Below are 25,831 nucleotides of genomic sequence, written 5' to 3' on the forward strand. Positions count from 1 at the left end.
GTTAATTAAACCAGCCAGCATGAATATTTATCATCTGATTAACATTAGCATTAGCACAGTCCAGCCTCTCCCAGACCTGGGTTCAAACAGTATTTTAAATCTTTAAATATTTTAGCAACACTTGACTGTGAAAGTAGAAACCCTGTATATCTGGTGCTCCTCCAGGCAGGCTGAATCAAACACTCAAAGTAATAAAAAAATGTCAAATACTGTTTGTGTGTCCAGAAGAGAGGAAGATGTTTAGGGTTGAAATGAGATTCCTCTCAGTCCAGTGGCCACAGTCTGTCTCAGTGGGTCCTGAATGTGTCCTGGGGAGGGTGTTGATTGGATGGCATCTATCAGGGGTGGACTTAGCAATTTGGGGGTCCATTTCAAAATGTCATTGAGCCCCCCCTGGGACCTTCTGTATGGGCAGCTGCGGCCTGTTTCAATTAAAACATATCAAGCATAGCAAAGTCTTCCTCTGTCTTCCATCGATGTCTGTGTTCCCAATCAGAGCTGAGATGGTGATCGAATTCAATGGTCCTCAAGGCTGCCTGTAGGCAGTTTTTAATATGTACTAATCGCTTAATCAATTTCCATCAGATCATTAATTCACTGTGAGGATATCAAATCAAATCAAATCAAATTTTGTTGGTCACATACACATGGCTAGCAGATGTTAATGCGAATGTAGCGAAATGAGAGGGAGGTAGGGATATTTAAAAGGGAAGTAGTGATGGAGTCAGAGCTGGGGTTTAGTAAAGAGATAGAGGTAAACGGGATTAGGTGTAGAGGTGCAGAGGTAATAGGAAGGATAGAGTGGAGGTATGGGGAGAGATAGAGCGGTAGTGCAGGGGCAGGTAGAGGCTAAGGGCTTGGGAACAGTAGCTGGGTAGAGGTACACTGTAGTGATGGAGGGAGAGTAAGGGAGCTGTAGCTGGGTAGAGGTACACTGTAGTGATGGAGGAGGGTAAGGGAGCTGTAGCTGGGTAGAGGTACACTGTAGTGATGGAGGAGGGTAAGGGAGCTGTAGCTGGGTAGAGGTACACTGTAGTGATGGGGGAGGGTAAGGGAGCTGTAGCTGGGTAGAGTTACACTGTAGTGATGGGGGAGGGTAAGGGAGCTGTAGCTGGGTAGAGGTACACTGTAGTGATGGGGGAGGGTAAGGGAGCTGTAGCTGGATAGAGGTACACTGTAGTGATGGAAGAGGGTAAGGGAGCTGTAGCTGGGTAGAGGTACACTGTAGTGATGGGGGAGGGTAAGGGATCTGTAGCTGGGTAGAGGTACACTGTAGTGATGGGGGAGGGTAAGGGAGCTGTAGCTGGGTAGAGGTACACTGTAGTGATGGAGGGAGTGTAAGGGAGCTGTAGCTGGGTAGAGGTACACTGTAGTGATGGAGGAGGGTAAGGGAGCTGTAGCTGGGTAGAGGTACACTGTAGTGATGGAGGAGGGTAAGGGAGCTGTAGCTGGGTAAAGGTACACTGTAGTGATGGAGGAGGGTAAGGGAGCTGTAGCTGGGTAGAGGTACATTGTAGTGATGGGGGAGGGTAAGGGAGCAGTAGCTGGATAGAGGTACATTGTAGTGATAGGGGAGGGTAAGGGAGCTGTAGCTGGGTAGAGGTACACTGTAGTGATGGAGGAGGGTAAGGGAGCTGTAGCTGGGTAGAGGTACACTGTAGTGATGGGGGAGGGTAAGGGAGCTGTAGCTGGGTAGAGGTACACTATAGTGATGTGGGGGGGGGGGGGGGGAGCTGTAGCTGGGTAGAGGTACACTGTAGTGATGGGGGAGGGTAAGGGAGCTGTAGCTGGGTAGAGGTACACTATAGTGATGGGGGGGGGGGGGGGGGGGAGCTGTAGCTGGGTAGAGGTACACTGTAGTGATGGGGGAGGGTAAGGGAGCTGCAGCTGGGTAGAGGTACACTGTAGTGATGGAGGAGGGTAAGGGAGCTGTAGCTGGGTAGAGGTACACTGTAGTGATGGGGGAGGGTAAGGGAGCTGTAGCTGGGTAGAGGTACACTGTAGTGATGGAGGAGGGTAAGGGAGCTGTAGCTGGGTAGAGGTACACTGTAGTGATGGGGGAGGGTAAGGGATCTGTAGCTGGGTAGAGGTACACTGTAGTGATGGGGGAGGGTAAGGGAGCTGTAGCTGGGTAGAGGTACATTGTAGTGATGGGGGAGTGTAAGGGAGCTGTAGCTGGATAGAGGTACACTGTAGTGACGGAGGAGTGTAAGGGAGCTGTAGCTGGGTAGAGGTACACTGTAGTGATGGAGGAGGGTAAGGGAGCTGTAGCTGGGTAGAGGTACACTGTAGTGACGGTAGAGGGTAAGGGAGCTGTAGCTGGGTAGAGGTACACTGTAGTGATGGGGGAGGGTAAGGGATCTGTAGCTGGGTAGAGGTACACTGTAGTGATGGGGGAGGGTAAGGGAGCTGTAGCTGGGTAGAGGTGGTTGTTGTGCGTGATTAGGTGACAGCTAGACATGGTTGAGTCCAGAGCTGAACGTGGCTGAGCCCTGAAACTCTAATTAACAGCCAGCTAACGGAGGCAACAAAGACAGGAGAGGAGAGGAGGGAAGTGGAGGAGAGGAGGGAAGGGAAGGAGGAGATCAGGCTCCACGTCTACACCTTATTTATTACCATTTCACCACCTCCGCCTCAAAACCCTATTCTCGAATGATGAAGGGAGCATGAGTGAGTGAGATAGCAAAAAATAGAAACAGTGGAACTATCTACAGGGTTCTATTAAGGAAAATGTATACCCGTAATAGAAAAGCTATAATCATTAATAAAATCCAGTTCTTCTGTGTGGATATACTGTGTGTGTGTGTGGTATGTGTGTGTGTGCGGCCGTGTGTCTGTATGGAGATTTGTCGTTCACGCTCTGCTCTTGGCATTTGCACGGCATGTTGCCCACCATGATACCCCTGCCTCTCTGCCTTGTTTCCGCATCATCACAGTTATACTTCCACTGACATGATCTCTCTCAGAGCTGCAAGGACACGTCGGAAACCACACAACAACCACACGGCAACCAGTTAGACACAGTTGATGGTAGAGTACACTTGGAATACTGTGTGTCCTCTTTCCACTCTAAATCAAGTGTACATTGTTTCTGTATCTCTCTGCATACCTTTACTGTCCTCCCTAGCCTGATCCAACCCCATTTATCACTAGGACAGGATCACGTGAGATAGAAGGGGGAGAGGGAGCGAGAGAGAGAGCTAGAAGGGGGAGAGGGAGAGAGAGAAAGTTGGAGAGAGAGAGAGATACAGATAGAAGGGGGAGAGGGAGAGAGAGAGATACAGATAGAAGGGGGAGAGGGAGAGAGAGAGAGAAGGGGGAGAGAGAGAGAGTTGGAGAGAGAGAGAGATACAGATAGAAGGGGGAGAGGGAGAAAGAGAGATACAGATAGAAGGGGGAGAGGGAGAGAGAGATATACAGATAGAAGGGGGCGAGGGAGAGAGAGATATACAGATAGAAGGGGGAGAGGGAGAGAGAGAGATACAGATAGAAGGGGGAGAGGGAGAGAGAGAGATACAGATAGAAGGGGGCGAGGGAGAGAGAGAGATACAGATAGAAGGGGGAGAGAGAGAGAGATACAGATAGAAGGGGGAGAGGGAGAGAGAGAGAGAAGGGGGAGAGAGAGAGATACAGATAGAAGGGGGAGAGGGAGAGAGAGAGATACAGATAGAAGGGGGAGAGGGAGAGAGAGAGAAGGGGGAGAGAGAGAGATACAGATAGAAGGGGGAGAGGGAGAGAGAGAGATACAGATAGAAGGGGGAGAGGGAGAGAGAGAGATACAGATAGAAGGGGGAGAGGGAGAGAGAGAGAGAAGGGGGAGAGAGAGAGAGTTGGAGAGAGAGAGAGATACAGATAGAAGGGGGAGAGGGAGAAAGAGAGATACAGATAGAAGGGGGAGAGAGAGTTACAGATAGAAGGGGGAGAGGGAGAGAGAGAGATACAGGTAGAAGGGGGAGAGGGAGAGCGAGAGATACAGATAGAATGGGGAGAGGGGGAGAGAGAGAGATACAGATAGAAGGGGGAGAGGGAGAGAGAGAGAGAGAAGGGGGAGAGAGAGATACAGATAGAAGGGGGAGAGGGAGAGAGAGAGAGATACAGATAGAAGGGGGAGAGGGAGAAAGAGAGATACAGATAGAAGGGGGAGAGGGAGAGAGAGAGATACAGGTAGAAGGGGGAGAGGGAGAGCGAGAGATACAGATAGAATGGGGAGAGGGGGAGAGAGAGAGATACAGATAGAAGGGGGAGAGGGAGAGAGAGAGAGAGAAGGGGGAGAGAGAGATACAGATAGAAGGGGGAGAGTGAGAGAGAGATATACAGATAGAAGGGGGAGAGGGAGAGAGAGAGATACAGATAGAAGGGGGAGAGAGAGAGATATAGATAGAAGGGGGAGAGGGAGAGAGAGATATACAGATAGAAGGGGGAGAGAGAGAGAGATACAGATAGAAGGGGCGAGGGAGAGAGAGATATACAGATAGAAGGGGGCGAGGGAGAGAGAGATATACAGATAGAAGGGGGAGAGGGAGAGAGAGAGATACAGATAGAAGGGGGAGAGGGAGAGAGAGATATACAGATAGAAGGGGGAGAGAGAGAGATACAGATAGAAGGGGGAGAGGGAGAGAGAGATATACAGATAGAAGGGGGCGAGGGAGAGAGAGAGATACAGATAGAAGGGGGAGAGGGAGAGAGAGAGATACAGATAGAAGGGGGCGAGGGAGAGAGAGAGATACAGATAGAAGGCGGAGAGGGAGAGAGAGAGAGAGAAACAGATAGAAGGGGGCGAGGGAGAGAGAGAGAGATACAGATAGAAGGGGGCGAGGGAGAGAGAGATATACAGATAGAAGGGGGAGAGGGAGAGAGAGATATACAGATAGAAGGGGGCGAGGGAGAGAGAGAGAGATACAGATAGAAGGGGGCGAGGGAGAGAGATATACAGATAGAAGGGGGCGAGGGAGAGAGAGAGATACAGATAGAAGGGGGAGAGGGAGAGAGAGAGATACAGATAGAAGGGAGAGAGAGAGAGATACAGATAGAAGGGGGAGAGAGAGAGAGATACAGATAGAAGGGGGAGAGAGAGAGAGATACAGATAGAAGAGGGAGAGAGAGAGAGAAGGGGGAGAGAGAGATATACAGATAGAAGGGGGAGAGGGAGAGAGAGAGATACAGATAGAAGGGGGAGAGGGAGAGAGAGAGATACAGATAGAAGGGGGCGAGGGAGAGAGAGATATACAGATAGAAGGGGGCGAGGGAGATAGAGATATACAGATAGAAGGGGGAGAGGGAGAGAGAGAGATACAGATAGAAGGGGGGGAGGGAGAGAGAGAGATACAGATAGAAGGGGGCGAGGGAGAGAGAGAGATACAGATAGAAGGGGGAGAGAGAGAGAGATACAGATAGAAGGGGGAGAGGGAGAGAGAGAGAGAAGGGGGAGAGAGAGAGATACAGATAGAAGGGGGAGAGGGAGAGAGAGATACAGACAGAAGGGGGAGAGGGAGAGAGAGAGAAGGGGGAGAGAGAGAGATACAGATAGAAGGGGGAGAGGGAGAGAGAGAGATACAGATAGAAGGGGGAGAGGGAGAGAGAGAGAGAAGGGGGAGAGAGAGAGATACAGATAGAAGGGGGAGAGGGAGAGAGAGAGAGATACAGATAGAAGGGGGAGAGGGAGAAAGAGAGATACAGATAGAAGGGGGAGAGGGAGAGAGAGAGATACAGGTAGAAGGGGGAGAGGGAGAGCGAGAGATACAGATAGAATGGGGAGAGGGGGAGAGAGAGAGATACAGATAGAAGGGGGAGAGGGAGAGAGAGAGAGAGAAGGGGGAGAGAGAGATACAGATAGAAGGGGGAGAGTGAGAGAGTGATATACAGATAGAAGGGGGAGAGGGAGAGAGAGAGATACAGATAGAAGGGGGAGAGAGAGAGATACAGATAGAAGGGGGAGAGGGAGAGAGAGATATACAGATAGAAGGGGGAGAGAGAGAGAGATACAGATAGAAGGGGGCGAGGGAGAGAGAGATATACAGATAGAAGGGGGCGAGGGAGAGAGAGATATACAGATAGAAGGGGGAGAGGGAGAGAGAGAGATACAGATAGAAGGGGGAGAGGGAGAGAGAGATATACAGATAGAAGGGGGAGAGAGAGAGATACAGATAGAAGGGGGAGAGGGAGAGAGAGATATACAGATAGAAGGGGGCGAGGGAGAGAGAGAGATACAGATAGAAGGGGGAGAGGGAGAGAGAGAGATACAGATAGAAGGGGGCGAGGGAGAGAGAGAGAGAGATACAGATAGAAGGGGGAGAGAGAGAGAGATACAGATAGAAGGCGGAGAGGGAGAGAGAGAGAGAGAAACAGATAGAAGGGGGCGAGGGAGAGAGAGAGAGATACAGATAGAAGGGGGCGAGGGAGAGAGAGATATACAGATAGAAGGGGGCGAGGGAGAGAGAGATATACAGATAGAAGGGGGCGAGGGAGAGAGAGAGAGATACAGATAGAAGGGGGCGAGGGAGAGAGAGATATACAGATAGAAGGGGGCGAGGGAGAGAGAGAGATACAGATAGAAGGGGGAGAGGGAGAGAGAGAGATACAGATAGAAGGGGGAGAGAGAGAGAGATACAGATAGAAGGGGGAGAGAGAGAGAGATACAGATAGAAGGGGGAGAGAGAGAGATACAGATAGAAGAGGGAGAGAGAGAGAGAAGGGGGAGAGAGAGAGATACAGATAGAAGGGGGAGAGGGAGAGAGAGAGATACAGATAGAAGGGGGAGAGGGAGAGAGAGAGATACAGATAGAAGGGGGCGAGGGAGAGAGAGAGATACAGATAGAAGGGGGAGAGAGAGAGACATACAGATAGAAGGTGGAGAGGGAGAGAGAGAGAGAGATACAGATAGAAGGGGGCGAGGGAGAGAGAGAGAGATACAGATAGAAGGGGGCGAGGGAGAGAGAGATATACAGATAGAAGGGGACGAGGGAGAGAGAGATATACAGATAGAAGGGGGAGAGGGAGAGAGAGAGATACAGATAGAAGGGGGAGAGGGAGAGAGAGAGATACAGATAGAAGGGGGCGAGGGAGAGAGAGAGATACAGATAGAAGGGGGAGAGAGAGAGATACAGATAGAAGGGGGAGAGGGAGAGAGAGAGAAGGGGGGGAGAGAGAGATACAGATAGAAGGGGGAGAGGGAGAGAGAGAGATACAGATAGAAGGGGGAGAGGGAGAGAGAGAGAAGGGGGAGAGAGAGAGATACAGATAGAAGGGGGAGAGGGAGAGAGAGAGATACAGATAGAAGGGGGAGAGGGAGAGAGAGAGAGAAGGGGGAGAGAGAGAGATACAGATAGAAGGGGGAGAGGGAGAGAGAGAGATACAGATAGAAGGGGGAGAGGGAGAGAGAGAGATACAGATAGAAGGGGGAGAGGGAGAGAGAGAGATACAGATAGAAGGGGGAGAGGGAGAGAGAGAGAGAAGGGAGAGAGAGAGATACAGATAGAAGGGGGAGAGGGAGAGAGAGAGATACAGATAGAAGGGGGAGAGGGAGAGAGAGAGATACAGATAGAAGGGGGAGAGGGAGAGAGAGAGAGAAGGGGGAGAGAGAGAGATACAGATAGAAGGGGGAGAGGGAGAGAGAGATATACAGATAGAAGGGGGCGAGGGAGAGAGAGAGAGATACAGATAGAAGGGGGCGAGGGAGAGAGAGAGAGATACAGATAGAAGGGGGAGAGGGAGAGAGCGAGAGATACAGATAGAAGGGGGAGAGAGAGAGAGATACAGATAGAAGGGGGAGAGGGAGAGAGAGAGAGATACAGATAGAAGGCGGAGAGAGAGATACAGATAGAAGGGGGAGAGAGACATACAGATAGAAGGGGGAGAGAGAGATACAGGTAGAAGGGAGAGAGAGAGAGATACAGATAGAAGGGGGAGAGGGAGAGAGAGAGATACAGATATAAGGCGGAGAGAGAGATACAGATAGAAGGGGGAGAGAGATACAGATAGAAGGGGGAGAGAGAGATACAGATAGAAGGGGGAGAGAGATACAGAGAGAAACAGAGGGATGGAGAGAGATACAGGGCAATGGAAAAGAGGCATAGGAGACCAGTCTAAATATTAAGGTCTCCTTCAACATATTGCCAAATCAATCAGATCCACTACACAAGCTGTCTGGTTTCCTCAAACTCGCTTCCTTACTTGTAGCTAACAGGCCTTAGTGTTTATGCTATCATCATGCTATGCTATTGGTGTGGTAGACAAGGCAAGAATTGTCCTGACTAGGTACACAGTATCTGGGGTAACACTTTATTTGGTTAGTCCCATTTAGATGGTTTGTAGATGTTCAGTAGACGTTCAATAACTGTCAACAAGATTTTAACTGTCTACTAACCCTAACCCTAGCGATAACCCTAACCATAACCATAACCCTCATCCTAACCCTAAACTTAACCCTTACCTTATCCCTTATTCTAAACCTAACCCTAACCGTAACCTTTGCAAGTAGTTGCTTATCAACCATGGTTTGGAACTGGTTTAGGGAACAGAAGCGAAAAGCGGAAAATAATGCAATTTTTCAAGGCACAGAAACAGATCCTGGAACAAAAGTGATCTATACTGTTCCAAAACAGAACCATTATTTTAAAATCAAATCAAATTCCAATTTTATTTGTCACATACACACGGTTAGCAGATGTTAAAGCGAGTGTAGCGAAATGCTTGTGCTTCTTGCTCCGACAGTGCAGTAATATCTAACAAGTAATCTAACAATTCCCCACCAACTACCTAATAACACAAATCTGAAGGGGTGAATGAGAATAAGTACATGTAAGTATATGGATGAGCGATGGCCGAGCGGCATAGGGAAGGTGCAATAGATGGTATAAAATACAGTATATACATGTGATATGAGTAATGTAAGATATGTAAACATTATTAAAGTGGCATTATTTAGAGTGCATTGTATAAAGTGACTAGTGATCCATTTATTAAAGTGGCCAGTGATTGGTTCTCAATGTAAGCAGCAGCCTCTCTGAGTTAGTGATTGCTGTTTAGCAGTCTGATGGCCTTGCGATAGAAGCTGTTTTTCAGTCTCTCGGTCCCAGCTTTGATGCACCTGTACTGACCTCGCCTTCTGGATGGTAGCAGTGTGAACAGGCATTGGCTCGGGTGGTTGATGTTCTTGATGATCTTTTTGGCCTTCCTGTAACATCGGGTGCTGTAGGTGTCATGGAGGTCAGGTAGGTGATGGAGCCTTGTGGTTGAGGGCAGTGCAGTTGCTGTACCAGGCTGTGATACAACCACATTAGGATGCTCTCGATTGTGCATCTGTAAAAGTTTGTCGGGGTTTTGGGTGACAAGCCAAATTTCTTCAGCCTCCTGACGTTGAAGAGGCGCTGTTGCGCCTTCTTCACCACACTGTCTGTGTGAGTGGACCATTTCAGGTTGTCTGTGATGTGTACGCCGAGGAACTTTAAATGTTCCACCTTCTCCACTGCTGTCCCTTTGATGTAGATAGGGGGGTGCTCCCTCTGTTGTTTCCTGAAGTCCACGATCATCTCCTTTGTTTTGTTGACGTTGAGTGAGAGGTTGTTTTCCTGACACCACACTCTGAGTGCCCTCACCTCCTCCCTGTAGGCTGTCTCGTTGTTGTTGGTAATCAAGCCCACCACTGTTGTGTCGTCTGCAAACTTGATGATTGAGGTGGAGGTGTGCATGGCCACACAGTCGTGGGTGAACAGGGAGTGCAGGAGAGGGCTGAACACGCACCCTTGTGGGGCCCCAGTGGTGCGGGTCAGCGTAGTGGAGATGTTGTTTCCAACCTTCACCACCTTGGGGCGGCCCGTCAGAAAGTCCAGGACCCAATTGCACAGGGCCGAGTTGAGACCCAGGGCCTCCAGCTTGATGATGAGCTTGAAGGGTACTATGGTGTTGAATGCTGAGCTGTAGTCAATGAACAGTATTCTTACTTAGGTATTCCTTTTGTCCAGATGGGATAGGGCAGTGTGCAGTGTGAAAGAAAGTGTTTAGTTTGTCTGGAAGTGTGACATCGGTGTCCGTGACTTGGCTGGATTTCTTTTTGTCGTCCGTGATTTCCTTTAGACCCTGCCACATACGTCTTGTGTCTGAGCCATTGAATTGCGACTCCACCTTGTCCCTGTACCGGCATTTCGCTTGTTTGATTGCCTTGCGGAGGGCATAGCTACCCTTTTTATATTCAGACATATTTCCAGACCTCTTTCCATGGTTAAATGCGGTGGTTCACGCTTTCAGTTTTGCGCGAATGCCGCCATCCATCCACAGTTTCTGGTTGGGGTAGGTTTTAATAGTCACAGTGGGTACAACACCTCCAATGCACTTCTTTATAAACACACTCACTGAGTCAGCGTATAGGTCGATATTGTTCTCTGAGGCTGACTGGAACATATTCCAGTCCTCGTGATCAAAAACATCTTGAAGCGTGGCTCGTCACTGGTACATCCTGTTTGAGTTTTTGCCTATAAGAAGGAGGAAGATGGTGTCATGGTCGGATTTGCCGAAGGGAGGTCAGGGAGGGCTTTGTATGCATCGCGGAAGTTAGAGTAGCAGTGGTCGATTGTATTGCGCATGCGCGTAGCAATCAGCGATGTCTCTCTGGAAGGCAACCCTTGCTCAAATTTCGTCTACCTTGATGTCAAGAGACTGGACATTGGCTAGTAGTATACTCGGGAGCGGTGGGCGATGTGCACGTCTACGGGGCCTGGACAGGTTGCAGCGTTGTCTGCCCCTTCTGCGGCATCGTTGTTTTGGATCGCCTACTAGAATTAGCTCCATTGTCCCTGGTGGTGGTCCGAACAGAGGATCCACTTCGGGAAAGTCGTATTCCTGGTCGTAATGTTGGTAAATTGACGTTGCTCTTATATCCAATAGTTCTTCCCGGCTGTATGTAATAAAACTTAAGATTTCCTGGGGTAACAATGTAAGAAATAACACATAAAAAAACTAAATACTCGAAGCGAGCATGGGAACCAGTCAATAACGTTGTTTTAGGATACAGGAATGTTTTCTAGTCACACAAAAATAAACGTAAACAAAGCGCCTATGCAAAGGCCTGATGTTGTCACTCAATAACTTATTCCAGTGTCTGCCTGTAAGCTGAAAATCTTTGCCAGTGCGTGTTTAGGTTACCTGCCCCTCCCCTCTCTGAACCATAGGCTACTGTACTGACGTTACCATAGGCTACTGTAATGACGTTACCATAGGCTACTGTACTGACGTTACCACAGGCTACTGTACTGACGTTACCACAGGCTACTGTACTGACGTTACCACAGGCTACTGTACTGACGTTACCATAGGCTACTGTACTGACGTTACCATAGGCTACTGTACTGACGTTACTATAGGCTACTGTACTGACGTTACAATAGGCTACTGTACTGACGTTACCATAGGCTACTGTACTGACGTTACCATAGACTATTGTACTGACGTTACCATAGGCTACTGTACTGACGTTACCATAGGCTACTGTACTGACGTTACCATAGGCTACTGTACTGACGTTACCATAGGCTATTGTACTGATGTTACCATAGACTACTGTACTGACGTTACCATAGACTACTGTACTGACGTTACCATAGGCTACTGCACTGACGTTACCATAGGCTACTGTACTGACGTTACCATAGGCTACTGTACTGACGTTACCATAGGCTATTGTACTGATGTTACCATAGACTACTGTACTGACGTTACCATAGACTACTGTACTGACGTTACCATAGGCTACTGTACTGACGTTACCATAGGCTACTGTACTGACGTTACCATAGGCTACTGTACTGACGTTACCATAGGCTACTGTACTGACGTTACCATAGGCTATTGTACTGACGTTACCATAGGCTACTGTACTGACGTTAACATAGGCTACTGTACTGACGTTACCATAGGCTACTGTACTGACGTTACCACAGGCTACTGTACTGACGTTACCATAGGCTACTGTACTGACGTTACCATAGGCTACTGTACTGACGTTACCATAGGCTACTGTAGTGACGTTACCATAGGCTACTGTAGTGACGTTACCATAGGCTACTGTACTGACGTTACCATAGACTACTGTACTGACGTTACCATAGGCTACTGTACTGACGTTACCATAGGCTACTGTAGTGACGTTACCGTAGGCTACTGTACTGACGTTACCATAGGCTATTGTACTGACGTTACCATAGGCTACTGTACTGACGTTACCATAGGCTACTGTACTGACGTTACCATAGGCTACTGTACTGACGTTACCACAGGCTACTGTACTGACGTTACCATAGTCTACTGTACTGACGTTACCATAGGCTACTGTACTGACGTTACCATAGGCTACTGTACTGACGTTACCATAGGCTACTGTACTGACGTTACCATAGGCTACTGTACTGACGTTACCATAGGCTATTGTACTGACGTTACCATAGTCTACTGTACTGACGTTACCATAGGCTACTGTACTGACGTTACCATAGGCTACTGTACTGACGTTACCATAGGCTACTGTACTGACGTTACCATAGGCTACTGTACTGACTTTACCATAGGCTACTGTACTGACGTTACCATAGACTACTGTACTGACGTTACGATAGGCTACCGTACTGACGTTACCATAGGCTACTGTACTGACGTTACCATAGGCTACTGTACTGACGTTACGATAGGCTACTGTACTGACGTTACCATAGGCTATTGTACTGACGTTACCATAGGCTACTGTACTGACGTTACCATAGGCTACTGTACTGACGTTACCATAGGCTACTGTACTGACGTTACCACAGGCTACTGTACTGACGTTACCATAGTCTACTGTACTGACGTTACCATAGGCTACTGTACTGACGTTACCATAGGCTACTGTACTGACGTTACCATAGGCTACTGTACTGACGTTACCATAGGCTACTGTACTGACGTTACCATAGGCTACTGTACTGACGTTACCATAGGCTATTGTACTGACGTTACCATAGTCTACTGTACTGACGTTACCATAGGCTACTGTACTGACGTTACCATAGGCTACTGTACTGACGTTACCATAGGCTACTGTACTGACGTTACCATAGGCTACTGTACTGACGTTACCATAGGCTACTGTACTGACTTTACCATAGGCTACTGTACTGACGTTACCATAGACTACTGTACTGACGTTACGATAGGCTACCGTACTGACGTTACCATAGGCTACTGTACTGACGTTAACATAGGCTACTGTACTGACATTACGATAGGCTACTGTACTGACGTTACCATAGGCTACTGTACTGACGTTACCATAGGCTACTGTACTGACGTTACCATAGGCTACTGTACTGACGTTACGATAGGCTACTGTACTGACGTTACGATAGGCTACTGTACTGACGTTACAAGCTTGATTCAGAAGATAGGGAGAGATTTTTTATTAGTTATTAGCTAGAGAAGAAGGGATTCACTTTTTCAATGCTAGTTAATAAGGATACCATAGGCCTAGTTATCACGTTTCATGTTGGATTGATTTACTGCAAAAAAGTTAAGATGTGTTTTTTATTCTAGTGCCGCTTTGCACACACAAGCTTGTCAGCTATCTAGCTCAAAGGACATTCAAAGTTCCTCCATAGAAGCGACTCCTCCTAGGTATAATTCTGTGGAACTAATTCATATAATGCATAACAAGATGCCCAGCGTTTCAAGCCTCCTTCTCAACCCCCTCTCTCTCTCTCTCTCTCTCTCTCTCTCTCTCTCTCCCCCCCCCACCCGTAAAACTTCAGTCGCATCTTGCGCCATAGGGTACATAAAAAATGTTCTGTTAGGGATTAGATCAGATTTAATAATACAGATAAATTGTGGCTTCCATCATTGTAATTGTCTGCATCATTTCCATAGGCTACAATTGTTTATCCATCACGCATGTAAACAACTAGCTTGCCTGCTCAATCATCACTGATTGGTGAAATAATTTAACGAGCTAAACTGTTGATTTCACAGGTTAAAAAAGGAACAGAAAGGAATGATATAAACCTGTACTTTTTGGGGTTTAAACCGATTCCGAACTTTATTTTGCTGGTCGGCACAGTGGAACAGAACTAAAAAATTGTGGTTCGAAACTATTGGAATTATTTTGGGGTTCCAACACGTTATCCACATATAGCTTGTTGATAGTATGACCATCTGTACAGCATCTATATGGTACGATCCAAATAAAGTGTGACCGTATCTTGCCCCCCCCTTTCCCTCTCTCCATCATCTCTTTTGTTTCCCTCCCTTCTGACCAGATGACAACTACAATACAGCATATTGTATCACATCATGTCCTTTCTGGAATGCAATCAGTGCAGAGATATCATATATCCAGACTGAACGTTTTGAGGGAACAATATTGTAAACAGCATTACAACAAAACCCGAGAGCTATCTGTGTATGAGAAATTGAGAAATGGAAGACAAGTGCAGCCACTAAACATCTGAAAGTGAGGCCCGAGGGGAAGAGTGAAGGTCAGAGAGGAGTGAGAGAAGGAAAGATTGAAAAAAAGAAGCGCACACACCTAGCTCTTTCCCCAATCTAATTCCAGCCCTCTCACAAACCAGATCAGGTGTGTACCTCTGACAATACAAACCATGTCCCTGTATTTGTACCGCCCCTCACGGGGATCATAAACTCACATGAATGTTCAGCTGATGGATTCCTGGGTCTCTGAGGTATGGGTGGTCTGGGTGATGTAATAGTGTACACAGGTCACCATGTGACCAGACTTTGGCCTTTAAAATAAGAAGGAACAGACTGTAGTCGAATACCCTGCCTCAGCCACTAACGGTTAAGCTATGTACTATATACATGATGTTTACTATAAGATAAGTATCTCAGCAGTCTTGGAGTCTCCCCATAGATTTTATATAGTATGTGATGTTGTAAATCCGATGGTGATGGTAAGATATCTACTGTATAGTAAAGCTGTCACTATCAACTGTAAGTAATGGTCTCCTCCCTACAGGAGACACTGTATAATCTATAATCACTGGTACTAAACACAGATACAGGCTTGGAAATACTGTATCCACCCAACCTTACATGTGAAGTCTTCATGCTTCCTCCTCTCTGAGAAGGAGTCAGAGAGGAAGAGAGAGAGAGACTGATAGTATCATGACACAAGGCGAGACTCAAATGCAGACACGGGATGGTTGGAGTCTTACAATATTTATTAATCCAATACGGTAAGGCAAGAGAATGGTCGTGGACAGGCAAAAGGGTCAAAACCAGTTCAGAGTCCAAAAGGTACCAAAGTGCAGGCAGGATCAAGGTCAGGGCTGGTAGGATGATCTGGCAGGCGGGAAAGTAGTCCCGAGTCAGGCAGGGGTCAAAACTGGGAAGACTATCAAAAAGAGAATAGCAAAAGGAGTACGGGAAAAATACGCCGGTTGACTTGACTAACATACAAGACGAACTGGCACAGAGAGACAGGAAACACAGGGATAAATACACTGGGGAAAACAAGACGAACTGGCACAGAGAGACGGGAAACACAGGGATAAATACACTGGGGGAAACAAGATGAACTGGCACAGAGACACAGGAAACACAGGGATAAATACACTGGGGAAAACAAGATGAACTGGCACAGAGAGACAGGAAACACAGGGATAAATACACTGGGGAAAACAAGACAAACTGGCACAGAGAGACAGGAAACACAGGGATAAATACACTGGGGGAAAAAAGATGAACTGGCACAGAGAGACAGGAAACACAGGGATAAATACACTGGGGAAAACAAGTGACACCTGGAGGGAGTGGTGACAATAACAGGAACAGGTGAAACAGATCAGGGCGTGACAGATAGGGAAAGACAGGGAGAGAGAGAGAGGCAGAGAGAGAGAGAGAGAGAGAGAGAGAGAGAGAGACTGAGAGGGAGAGAGATGGAGAGAAAGGCAGAGAGAGACTGAGAGGGAGAGAGATGGAGAGAGAGGCAGAGAGAGTTTGAGAGGGAGAAAAATAATGACTGTGAGGGAGAGAGATGGAGAGAGAGAGACAGGGAGAGAGAGAAACTGAGAGGGAGAGAGGGAGAGAGAGACTGAGAGAGAGAGGGAGAGAGAGACTGAGAGAGAGACTGAGAGGGAGAGATAGACTGAGAGAGAGACTGAGAGGGAGAGAGAGAGGGAGAGAGAGACTGAGAGGGAGAGAGAGAGAGGGAGAGCGAGACTGAGATGGAGAGAGAGAGGGAGAGAGAGAAAAAGAGAAAGTATCACTTTATCCGTCTAAAGATTTGATTTGAAATTTGATTTGATTTATTCGTCTATCCCGCCATCCTCCTCCACTGATACAGAGCAGAGTGCTAATAGCACTGATTACACAAGCGACCAACAGAGTATCACACACACACGCACACACACACACGCGCACGCACGCACGCACGCACGCACGCACGCACGCACGCACGCACGCACACACACACACACACACACACACACACACACACACACACACACACACACACACACACACACACACACACACACACACAAACACACACACACACACACACACACAGAATAGCATGATCCCCTTTCACAAAACATTATTGTATACAGACAGGCTGAGTGCCTTTTCATTACTGTAGGTAGGGTGCAATTAGCACAATGCTAAATATCTGGCTTATTAGAACACGAGGAGGTCCTCAATCCAGCCTAAAGTAGAAATAGCACAAGGCAGCAGCATGCTATCCACAGTATTCTCTAAGGTTTTAGTCTGAAAATGGCACTAGCATGTCATGTTCTTGTCTTGTTGCAAGACACAAGTCAGGGTGACCCATATAATGAGAAATTAGGATTTCCATGAGGTGACCAGACCAGGTTTTAAAACAACATATTAGGCCAGTTGGATCCTCTGCATGACAAACAGACATGACTCTTCAAAACCATGAAATATTGTATGTTACATCAGTCAGAAAGTGTTGTGACATCACAGCTGTGGCAACTGGTCCTGAAAAGAACTCCCCAAAAGCTATACAGTGTTTTATTATGAATGAGATGTGAAGTCGTCCGTCTTTGAGCCTGTTTTAATTGACGACAGGCTGCAGGCCTTTGATGTAGAGACTGTAGAGAGAGAGAGTGAGAGAGAGAGAGAGAGAGTGAGAGAGAGAGGGAGAGAGAGAGAGAGAGAGAGAGTGAGAGAGAGAGGGAGAGAGAGAGAGTTGATCCTCTCTCATTAGTGATCTCTTCCATATACCTCCTCTGGTTTGGAGCAACTGTAGACCCACAAGGACAGCTCCTGACAGCCATGTGAGGGGAATAACAGACAGAGACATATGTGTAAGCAGCGGTCAAGGGACAGAGCTTCAAACGTCACCAACTGTTTTCAGGGCCTTAGGAAAAGCTTTTTTACTCAGTTGATGACTTACTGAGCTAGTGCCTGAGAAAGAGACCCCCTGGTTCGCTGGAGTTCTGCTCAATAGAAAGGATAAATAAACACACAAGTTGTATAGAATTGTGAAGGTTAACAAAACACATTAAAGAAGACATTTGTTTGTATCATTCAGATAACAATGTTGGCTGCCTTTCAACAACAGTGAAAGGGTTCTGAAACAGAGAAAGAGAGAGGAAGATAGAGGGAGATATAGAAAGACGAGCCAGAAACCTCCCAGTGTTCATAACCATTCTGAATAGATTATCTGGTCTTGTAGACCTCCCACTAATACCAGGCTTCTCCTGGTGCCTACTCAATCAGAATTACACTGATGTCTATAATCAGTAGCACAGACTCGTATCTGCTTGTCTTCTCATTTAAACAGATGAATGCATCACATTCATGTCCCTCTCTAACCCTAGGCCTAGATTTAGTACAGTTACTGTAACAGGTACCGTAATCTCACTTTTTGTATGCTGTTCATTATTTTCCTAGAGACTCCCACACCGGCCCATTTTCTTCCTAGAGGCCCCCACACCGGTCCATTTTCTTCCTAGAGACTCCCACACCGGCCCATTTTCTTCCTAGAGGCCCCCACACCGGCCTATTTTCTTCCTAGAGGCCCCCACACTGTCCCATTTTCTTCCTAGGGGCCCCCACAACAGCCCATTTTCTTCCTAGAGACCCCCACAACAGCCCATTTTCTTCCTAGAGACACCCACAACAGCCCATTTTCTTCCTAGAGACCCCCACAACAGCCCATTTTCTTCCTAGAGACACCCACAACAGCCCATTTTCTTCCTAGAGACCCCCACAACAGCCCATTTTCTTCCTAGAGACACCCACAACAGCCCATTTTCTTCCTAGAGACCCCCACAACAGCCCATTTTCTTCCTAGAGACCCCCACAACAGCCCATTTTCTTCCTAGAGGCCCCCACATCGACCCATTTTTATCCAAATAATGATAATTTTGTGGGTAGGCCCACTGGGATAAAAATGAACCAGCCCATCTCTTGTGTGGCTCAGATGGTAGAGCATGGTGCTTGCAACACCAGGGTTGTGTGTTCTATTCCCACCGGGGACAGGTATGAAAATGTATGCACTCATTACTGTAAGTTGCTCTGGATAAGAATGTCTGCTAAATGACAGATGTACATTTCCCAGAAATGCAGTTCATTTTTTGATCATTGAAAAGCAATGAACATGAGAGAGTACACAGCACAGTGCACATTCAGTCGTGTGTCTTCTCACCTTAGTTGTTCATGAATGACAACCCACAAGTGACCAGCTATGTAGAGGGGATACTTCCAAGAGAGCTACTGTATTTTTGTGGGTATGAATTATAAGTGAGTGCAACAGAGAAACAATTATCAGGGATAACCTCCCTCCTCCACCCTCCACCCTCTATCCCTCTACCCTCTATCCCTCCACCAACACCCCCCCCGTGCTCTCATTATACTATCAACAGTCTATACTTTATATTCTCTCTCTCTCACTCTCTCTCTCTCTCTCTCTCCTGCCACACACATAGGAATACAGAGGATCATCTTCCTCCTCCCTGATCTTGACCTCTTTGGTCTCCATTAAACTGTATCTAAGAAATGGCCGAAGTAGATGGAATGGCAATAGTCTAATCAACTTTGACCATTACATTGTATTACTGGCTACAGATTTGACAAACTAATTAGCCTTTTCAATGACCTTTCAGGCCTTATTCATTATAAAAAATGTTTCTATAAGTGTTCTGTTCTCAAAAGAGACGTTGTGCCCAGTTGCCAGGAGGTGATAACCATATAGATTAATAGATCTCAACATTGCATTTGTGCCATTATGTCTGTGACATTTTACATGAAAATGTTTGTCATTTAGCAGACGGTTCTATCCAGAGCCACTTACACTTAGTGCATGCATCTTAAGATAGCTAGGTGGGACAACCACATATCACAGTCATAGTAAGTCAATTGTTCCTCAATAAAGAAGCACAGTCAGAGCTAGTAAGGGGGAAAAAGTCAAGTGCGAGTGTTAGTTCACAAAGGCTTTTATTCAATGTTTTTCTCGGGGTGGGGGGGTGTGAAGGAGGGTGCTTTGGAATTATTTAAGATACTCTTTGTAGAGGTAGGGTTTCAGATGTGTTTGTAAGATAGGCAGGGACTCTGCTGTCCTAGCTTCAGGGGGAAGCTGGTTCCACCATTGGGGTGCCAGGACAGAGTAGAGTTTGGACTGGGCTGTGGGAGCTGCCCTCCCGTAGGGGTAGGAGAACAATGAGACCAGAGGTGCCAGAACAGAGAACTTGGGTTGGGATGTAGGGTGTGATCATAGCCTGAAGGTAGGCAGTTCCTCTTGCTGCTCCCTAGACAAGGACCAGCATCGGCAGCACCATTGAGGCTATCACCATTTTAAAGTAGTCAATTTCTTCTTAATTTGATGTGTAAAGCTAATACTGGTGATTTACTGCCCCCTACAGTGCTGGAGTATTGAACCAAATCGTGTGTGTCATTAATTTATTGATGACAGTGATAGCTTAAAGCCATTTACAAACTAGGCAAAACAATATGAAGAAGACAATGCTCTGATCATTAGCTGATTGCTCCCAACCAGTGTTTGGGGTAATGTGTTACAAAATTAATGAGTTACGTAACCAGATTACTTTTATGATTAACGGAGTATAGTAGAGTGTTACTTTTTCACATTGGGTAATATTATTACATTTACTTTGTCAAACAACGCGTGCGCTACTTTCAGAATTATATCTCTACCGGGCGCATTTCCATGATCCAATCTCAACTTGTTTCCTCATTTAGTTCTCGAGCGAGTGGAAAAAAGCTGTTAAACATCATGACAGCTCTCCATAGAAATGTATAGAGGGTGCACCTCTGATCTTTGCCATTGATCACTTCTGTGATAGCAAAGCCCACAGAGGGCCTCACCTTCTAGTGACAAGTGTGCCCTCTATACATATCTATGGGATTTTGAATGAAAAGATAGAACATCTGTACAGATGTTTGGTTCACACTGTATGTGGCTAAATCAGCAGCCCATATGATAGAGCAGCACTTGTAGACTAGCACAGGAAAGCAGCGCCACAGATGAAAGGCCAAACTAGTGATCAAACCTGAGGAGGTAAGTAGCCTATCTTTGGTAGAGCGCATGTGGCTCGCCTTGCTCCCAGCGACTGTCAAACAAAGTAACGCAAAGTAATATAACTAGTAATATAACTAGTAATTTAACGTGTTACTTTCCACACAAAGTAATATTGTACAGAGACGGAGCTGTGAGGGGAACGGCACCTCAGTACCTTCAGGCTCTGATCAGGCCCTACACCCAAACAAGGGCACTGCGTTCATCCACCTCTGGCTTGCTCGCCTCCCTACCACTGAGGAAGTACAGTTCCCGATCAGCCCAGTCAAAACTGTTCGCTGCTCTGGCACCCCAATGGTGGAACAAACTCCCTCACTACGCCAGGACAGCGGAGTCAATCACCACCTTCCGGAGACACCTGAAACCCCACCTCTTTAAGGAATACCTAGGATAGGATAAAGCAATCCTTCTGACCCACCCCCCCCCCCCCCCCCTTAAAAGATTTAGATGCACTATTGTAAAGTGGCTGTTCCACTGGATGTCATAAGGTGAATGCACCAATTTGTAAGTCGCTCTGGATAAGAGCGTCTGCTAAATGACTTAAATGTAAATGTAAATGTACAGCAGTGGTCACCAACCTTTTCTGAGTCAAGATCACTTTTTGAATCAAAATGCATGTCGAGATCTACTGCTTCAATTCATTTTTTTACGTAAGTCTATGCAACATTAACCTATTAATAACAGTTCTGTAGCAATGAAGTTTGTAGTAGGCTATATGCCCAATACGTTATCACTGCATATCTGCTACGCTTGAATTTCCCTGCCAATGTTGTTCTTCTCAGACCATTTTGAAATTATATAACAAAAAATGTTATACTTGTAAAATGATCACACTTGTAATAGATCACTTGTTGAATTACTTTTCAGGCACAGCTAAGTAAGAATAATAATTAACCATTTTTATTAATTTACTGGACTAATCTGATGGTCAGTTTGAGAGAAGGGAGAGAGCAGGGGTGAGGCTGCCTCTCAACCGACTCACAGTCTCTCCGCTCTCCCTCCCTTCGCTCTCCCTCCTTTCGCTCTCTCTCTCTTTGCTCTCCCTCTCTCCGCTCTCCCTCCCTTCGCTCTCCCTCCCTTCGCTCTCCCTCCCTTCGCGCTCCCTCCCTTCGCTCTCCCTCTCTTTGCTCTCCCTCTCTCTGCTCTCCCTCCCTTCGCTCTCCCTCCCTTCGCTCTCCCTCCCTTCGCTCTCCCTCTCTCCGCTCTCCCTCCCTTCGCTCTCCCTCCCTTCTCTCTCCCTCCCTTCGCTCTCCCTCTCTCCGCTCTCCCTCCCTTCGCTCTCCCTCCCTTCGCTCTCCCTCCCTTCACTCTCCCTCTCTTTGCTCTCCCTCTCTCCGCTCTCCCTCTCTCCGCTCTCCCTCCCTTCGCTCTCCCTCTCTTTGCTCTCCCTCCCTCCGCATATAAAAGGGGACACTGTCTTCCAGCTGACAGCGAAATTCAAGTCGCACTGCATTATTTCTGCCTCATTCACCAATTCATGTTGTTAATCCGATGTCCAGATAAAGTGAAATATTCCTCAATATAAAAAAGACAAGCACCTAATAATAACATCAAAACATGGAAACACTTTGCAATAGGTTACTCATTCATTGCAGCTAATTGCAGCTCATTTTATGGCTTATAAAAGTGTTGAACAATGTGTTGGCGGTACTGAAAACAATTTTCATGAACTTACTCATAAAAACAGCAGTGCTTTGCTGTATTCGTTCAGTCTCTCTCTAGTCATGGTTTAAAAAAAGCTGAAATCTCACGGTATCAACTTTGCTGTGCGATCAAGCCTTATTTTTACAGTCTACGGCTCAAATAAACTGTGGACACATTGTGATATGAATTATCTGATTAGTCAGCGGTGGGCCGTAGGTGCACTTGATTTGCTCTCTGTGCCTGCCGTGTAGGCGGAGTTCTACCTTCAGACATATGGAATGGATCAAAATGATACACTTTGCCTTCCCGGCACTAGTGCTGCTGAATAAAGTGTACCTACAACTAACAGCACGAAACCTTAAAAAAAAATAGGAAAGCAAGGCTTAATCCAGCATTGTTTTAACATAAATGTTTGGTGATCGACTAGGAATGCCTTGGAGATCGACCAGTCGATCCCGATCGACGGGTTGGTGACCACTTGTTGTAAAGTAACAAGGTATTTTTGTTAACTCTAACGAGTAATATGTAATATATAACTTTTTCAAGTAACTAATAACCAACATTGCTCCCAACCCATAGGACTCCCCACCCATAGGAATCCCCACCCATAGGAATCCCCACTCAGTTGATTACTTTAAAATTGTGAAGGCCCTCAATGGCAATTTCCATGCAAAAACTGCTTATTTCCAAGTAAGGATCTCTATACATTTTCTCTATGATGATGACACACTGTCATTAATTTCCCTGTTCCTCCAATTCTACTGTGATCTACTGTCTGTTAGAGTTCACAGTGGACCCATCAAACACGGCACAAATCCGCTATTCGTCCAGCTTGCTTACAGAAAGTGACACACTGTGTTAAAATCCACTATTTCTGCCTCCTGTTTGTGTTGCGCGTACATCCATGTGTGTGTGAGTCTCTCATGGTGTCTTATGGAGTGTGATGAGATCAGGTACTAAGATCCATTCTTCCTGTGTGTGTGTGTGTGTGTGTGTGTGTGTGTGTGTGTGTGTGTGTGTGTGTGTGTGTGTGTGTGTGTGTGTGTGTGTGTGTGTGTGTGTGTGTGTGTGTGTGTGCGTGTGCGTGCGTGCCTGCGTACCTGTGTGTGTGCCAGGGTGTCGTACAGAGTGGGATGAGATCAGATGCTGGTCACGGGCTGAGGTGGGCCAGATTGTCAACGTCTCCTGCTCAGACGTCTCCCAGCTCTTCGCCAACAAAGGTAATGTAACATCTCACCTTTAACCTTTAACTTGACCTTTGACCCTTTGATATATGAGTGGTTTGTTCCTGGGCATGCCTCTGCTTCTGCTTGCTCTTTGCTGATGTAAAAAGTGCTTTGTAAATAAATGTGATTGATTTATTGATTGACCTTTGAACCTAGCCTAAACCCACTCAGCTCAGTGGGGAGAAGTTTATATAGCCAGAACCACTCAAGCTTCTGAAGAGGTGAAAGGGAGGACGTCAGTGTGTGTTTTTTCTGTTCATTACATTGATGTATGTGGAAGGATCAGAGGGGAAAGCTTCTACAGTTTAGTATTGCTATTAAAGTTGCTATTTTGGGTCATTTATAAAGCATACAAGCACCGTAGAAACTATTCTATCAGTTGAAGAATAACACAACTGAGTAGTCAAGTGTTTGGTAAGTATCCCTGGGGGATCTATATTATGGTCTTAGAAACTAGAAGTCATTCTAAGATCATTCAAGACAGAGGATTACATTAATTCCTCCCCATCCTGAAGGAAACTTGGCATGTTTATATAGGCTATGACCATTCTCCTCTCCTCCTCCGCCCCAGCCATAGCCAGCTGGCTACCCTAAAGAAAACATACACAGTTATAGCCTCTCTCATGGCTCGTAAAATGGTTGACATTAGATAAGGCGTGTAAATGAGCCATGTTCATCACACTCACAGAGACACAGAGCTGTGTTCGTGTGTTTTATGTTCTTAAAATGAGAAGACCGTAAGAGAGAGAGAGAGAGAGAGAGAGAGAGAGAGAGAGAGAGAGAGAGAGCATAATATACACTGAGTATACAAACCATGAGGAAAACCTTCCTAATATTGAGATGCACCCTCTTTTGCCCTCAGGACAGCCTCAATTCGTAGGGGCATGGATGGTCCTTTGGGTGGTGGACCATTCTTGATACACACAGGAAACTGTTGAGCGTTGCAGTTCTTGACACACTCAAACCGTTGCGCTTGGCACCTACTACCATACCCCGTTCAAAGGCACTTAAATTCTTGCCCATTCACCCTCCGAATGGCAGAAATGCACAATACATGTCATACTAAACTACATGGAATTGTTTTAAGAAGGTCATACCAAGGATCATTTAGCAATTTGATTTTGAATTTTAAGACCCCATGAAGTAACAAAGAAATACACTACTGTTCAAAAGTTTAGGGTCACTTAGAAATGTCCTTGTTTTTGAAAGAAAAGCACATTTTTTGTCCAATTAAAATAACATAAAATTGGTCATAAATAGAGTGTAGACATTGTTAATGTTGTAAATAGCTCTTTATGGTCAGGGCGTGACAGTACCCCCCCAAAGGTGCGGACTGTGACCGCAAAACCTGACTCAATAGGGGTTGGTCTGGGTGGACATCTACCGTCGGGGGTGGCTCCGGTGCGGGGCGAAGTACCCACTCCGCTCGCAGATACCTCATCTTCCATGATCTTGCGGGGAATCATCGGGGATGGTGCGGGGATCGTCGCCGGAAGCTCCAAACCGTGGATCCTCGCCGGAGGAACCGAACCGTGGGTTGTCGCCGGAGGAACCGGACCGTGGGTCGCCGCCGTAGGAACCGCGCCGTGGATCGTCGCCAGGGGCTCCGAACGGTGGATCGTCGCCGGAGGAACCGGACAGTGGATCGTCGCCGGAGGCTCGGGACCGTGGATCGTCGCCGTATGAGCCGGACCGTAGATCGTCGCCGGAGGCACCAGACTGTGGATCGTCACCGGAGGCTCCGGAGCGTGAATCGTCGCCGGAAGCTCTGGACTGGGAACTGTCACTGGAAGCTCTGGACTGGGAACTGTCGCCGGAATCTCTGGACTGGGAATTGTCGCCGGAAGCTCTGGACCTTGGAGGCGCACTGGAGGCCTGATGCGTGGGGCCAGTATAGGTGGCACCGGGCTGGTGACACGCACTTCAGGGCAAGTGCGGGCAGGAGGCACAGGACGTACTGGACTGTGGAGGCGCACTGGAGGCCTGATGCGTGAGACCGGTACAGGTGGCACCGGGCTGGTGACATGCACCTCAGGGCGATTGCAAGGAGCAGGTACAAGACGTACTGGACTGGGGACACGCACTCCAAGGAGAGTGTGAGGAGCAGGTACAGGACGTACCTGACTGGGCATGCACACTTGAGGGAGAGTGCGAGGAGCAGGAACAGAACGTACCGGGCTGTGGAGGCGCACTGGAGACACCGTGCGTAGATCCGGCACACATTGTACCGGAACGATGACACTCTTCACACGGTGAGTACGAGGAGTTGGCACAGAACGTACTGGGCTGTGAAGGCGCACTGGAGACCTGGTGCGTATAGCCGGCATCACTTGTACCGGAACTTTAACACACTTCTCAGGACGAGTACGGGGAGTTGGCACAGGACGTACCGGGCTGGGAAGGCGTACTGGAGACCTGGTGCGTA

General features: G+C 47.1%; 1 pseudogene; it reads left to right on the plus strand.

The window, feature by feature from the left end:
- LOC129869528 (pituitary adenylate cyclase-activating polypeptide type I receptor-like) overlaps nucleotides 1-25,831 on the plus strand; it is a 69,877-nt pseudogene that overhangs the window by 13,623 nt on the left and 30,423 nt on the right.

The sequence above is a fragment of the Salvelinus fontinalis genome, chromosome 14 (genome assembly GCF_029448725.1).
Source record: "Salvelinus fontinalis isolate EN_2023a chromosome 14, ASM2944872v1, whole genome shotgun sequence".
In the NCBI taxonomy this organism is placed as follows: Eukaryota; Metazoa; Chordata; class Actinopteri; order Salmoniformes; family Salmonidae; genus Salvelinus; species Salvelinus fontinalis.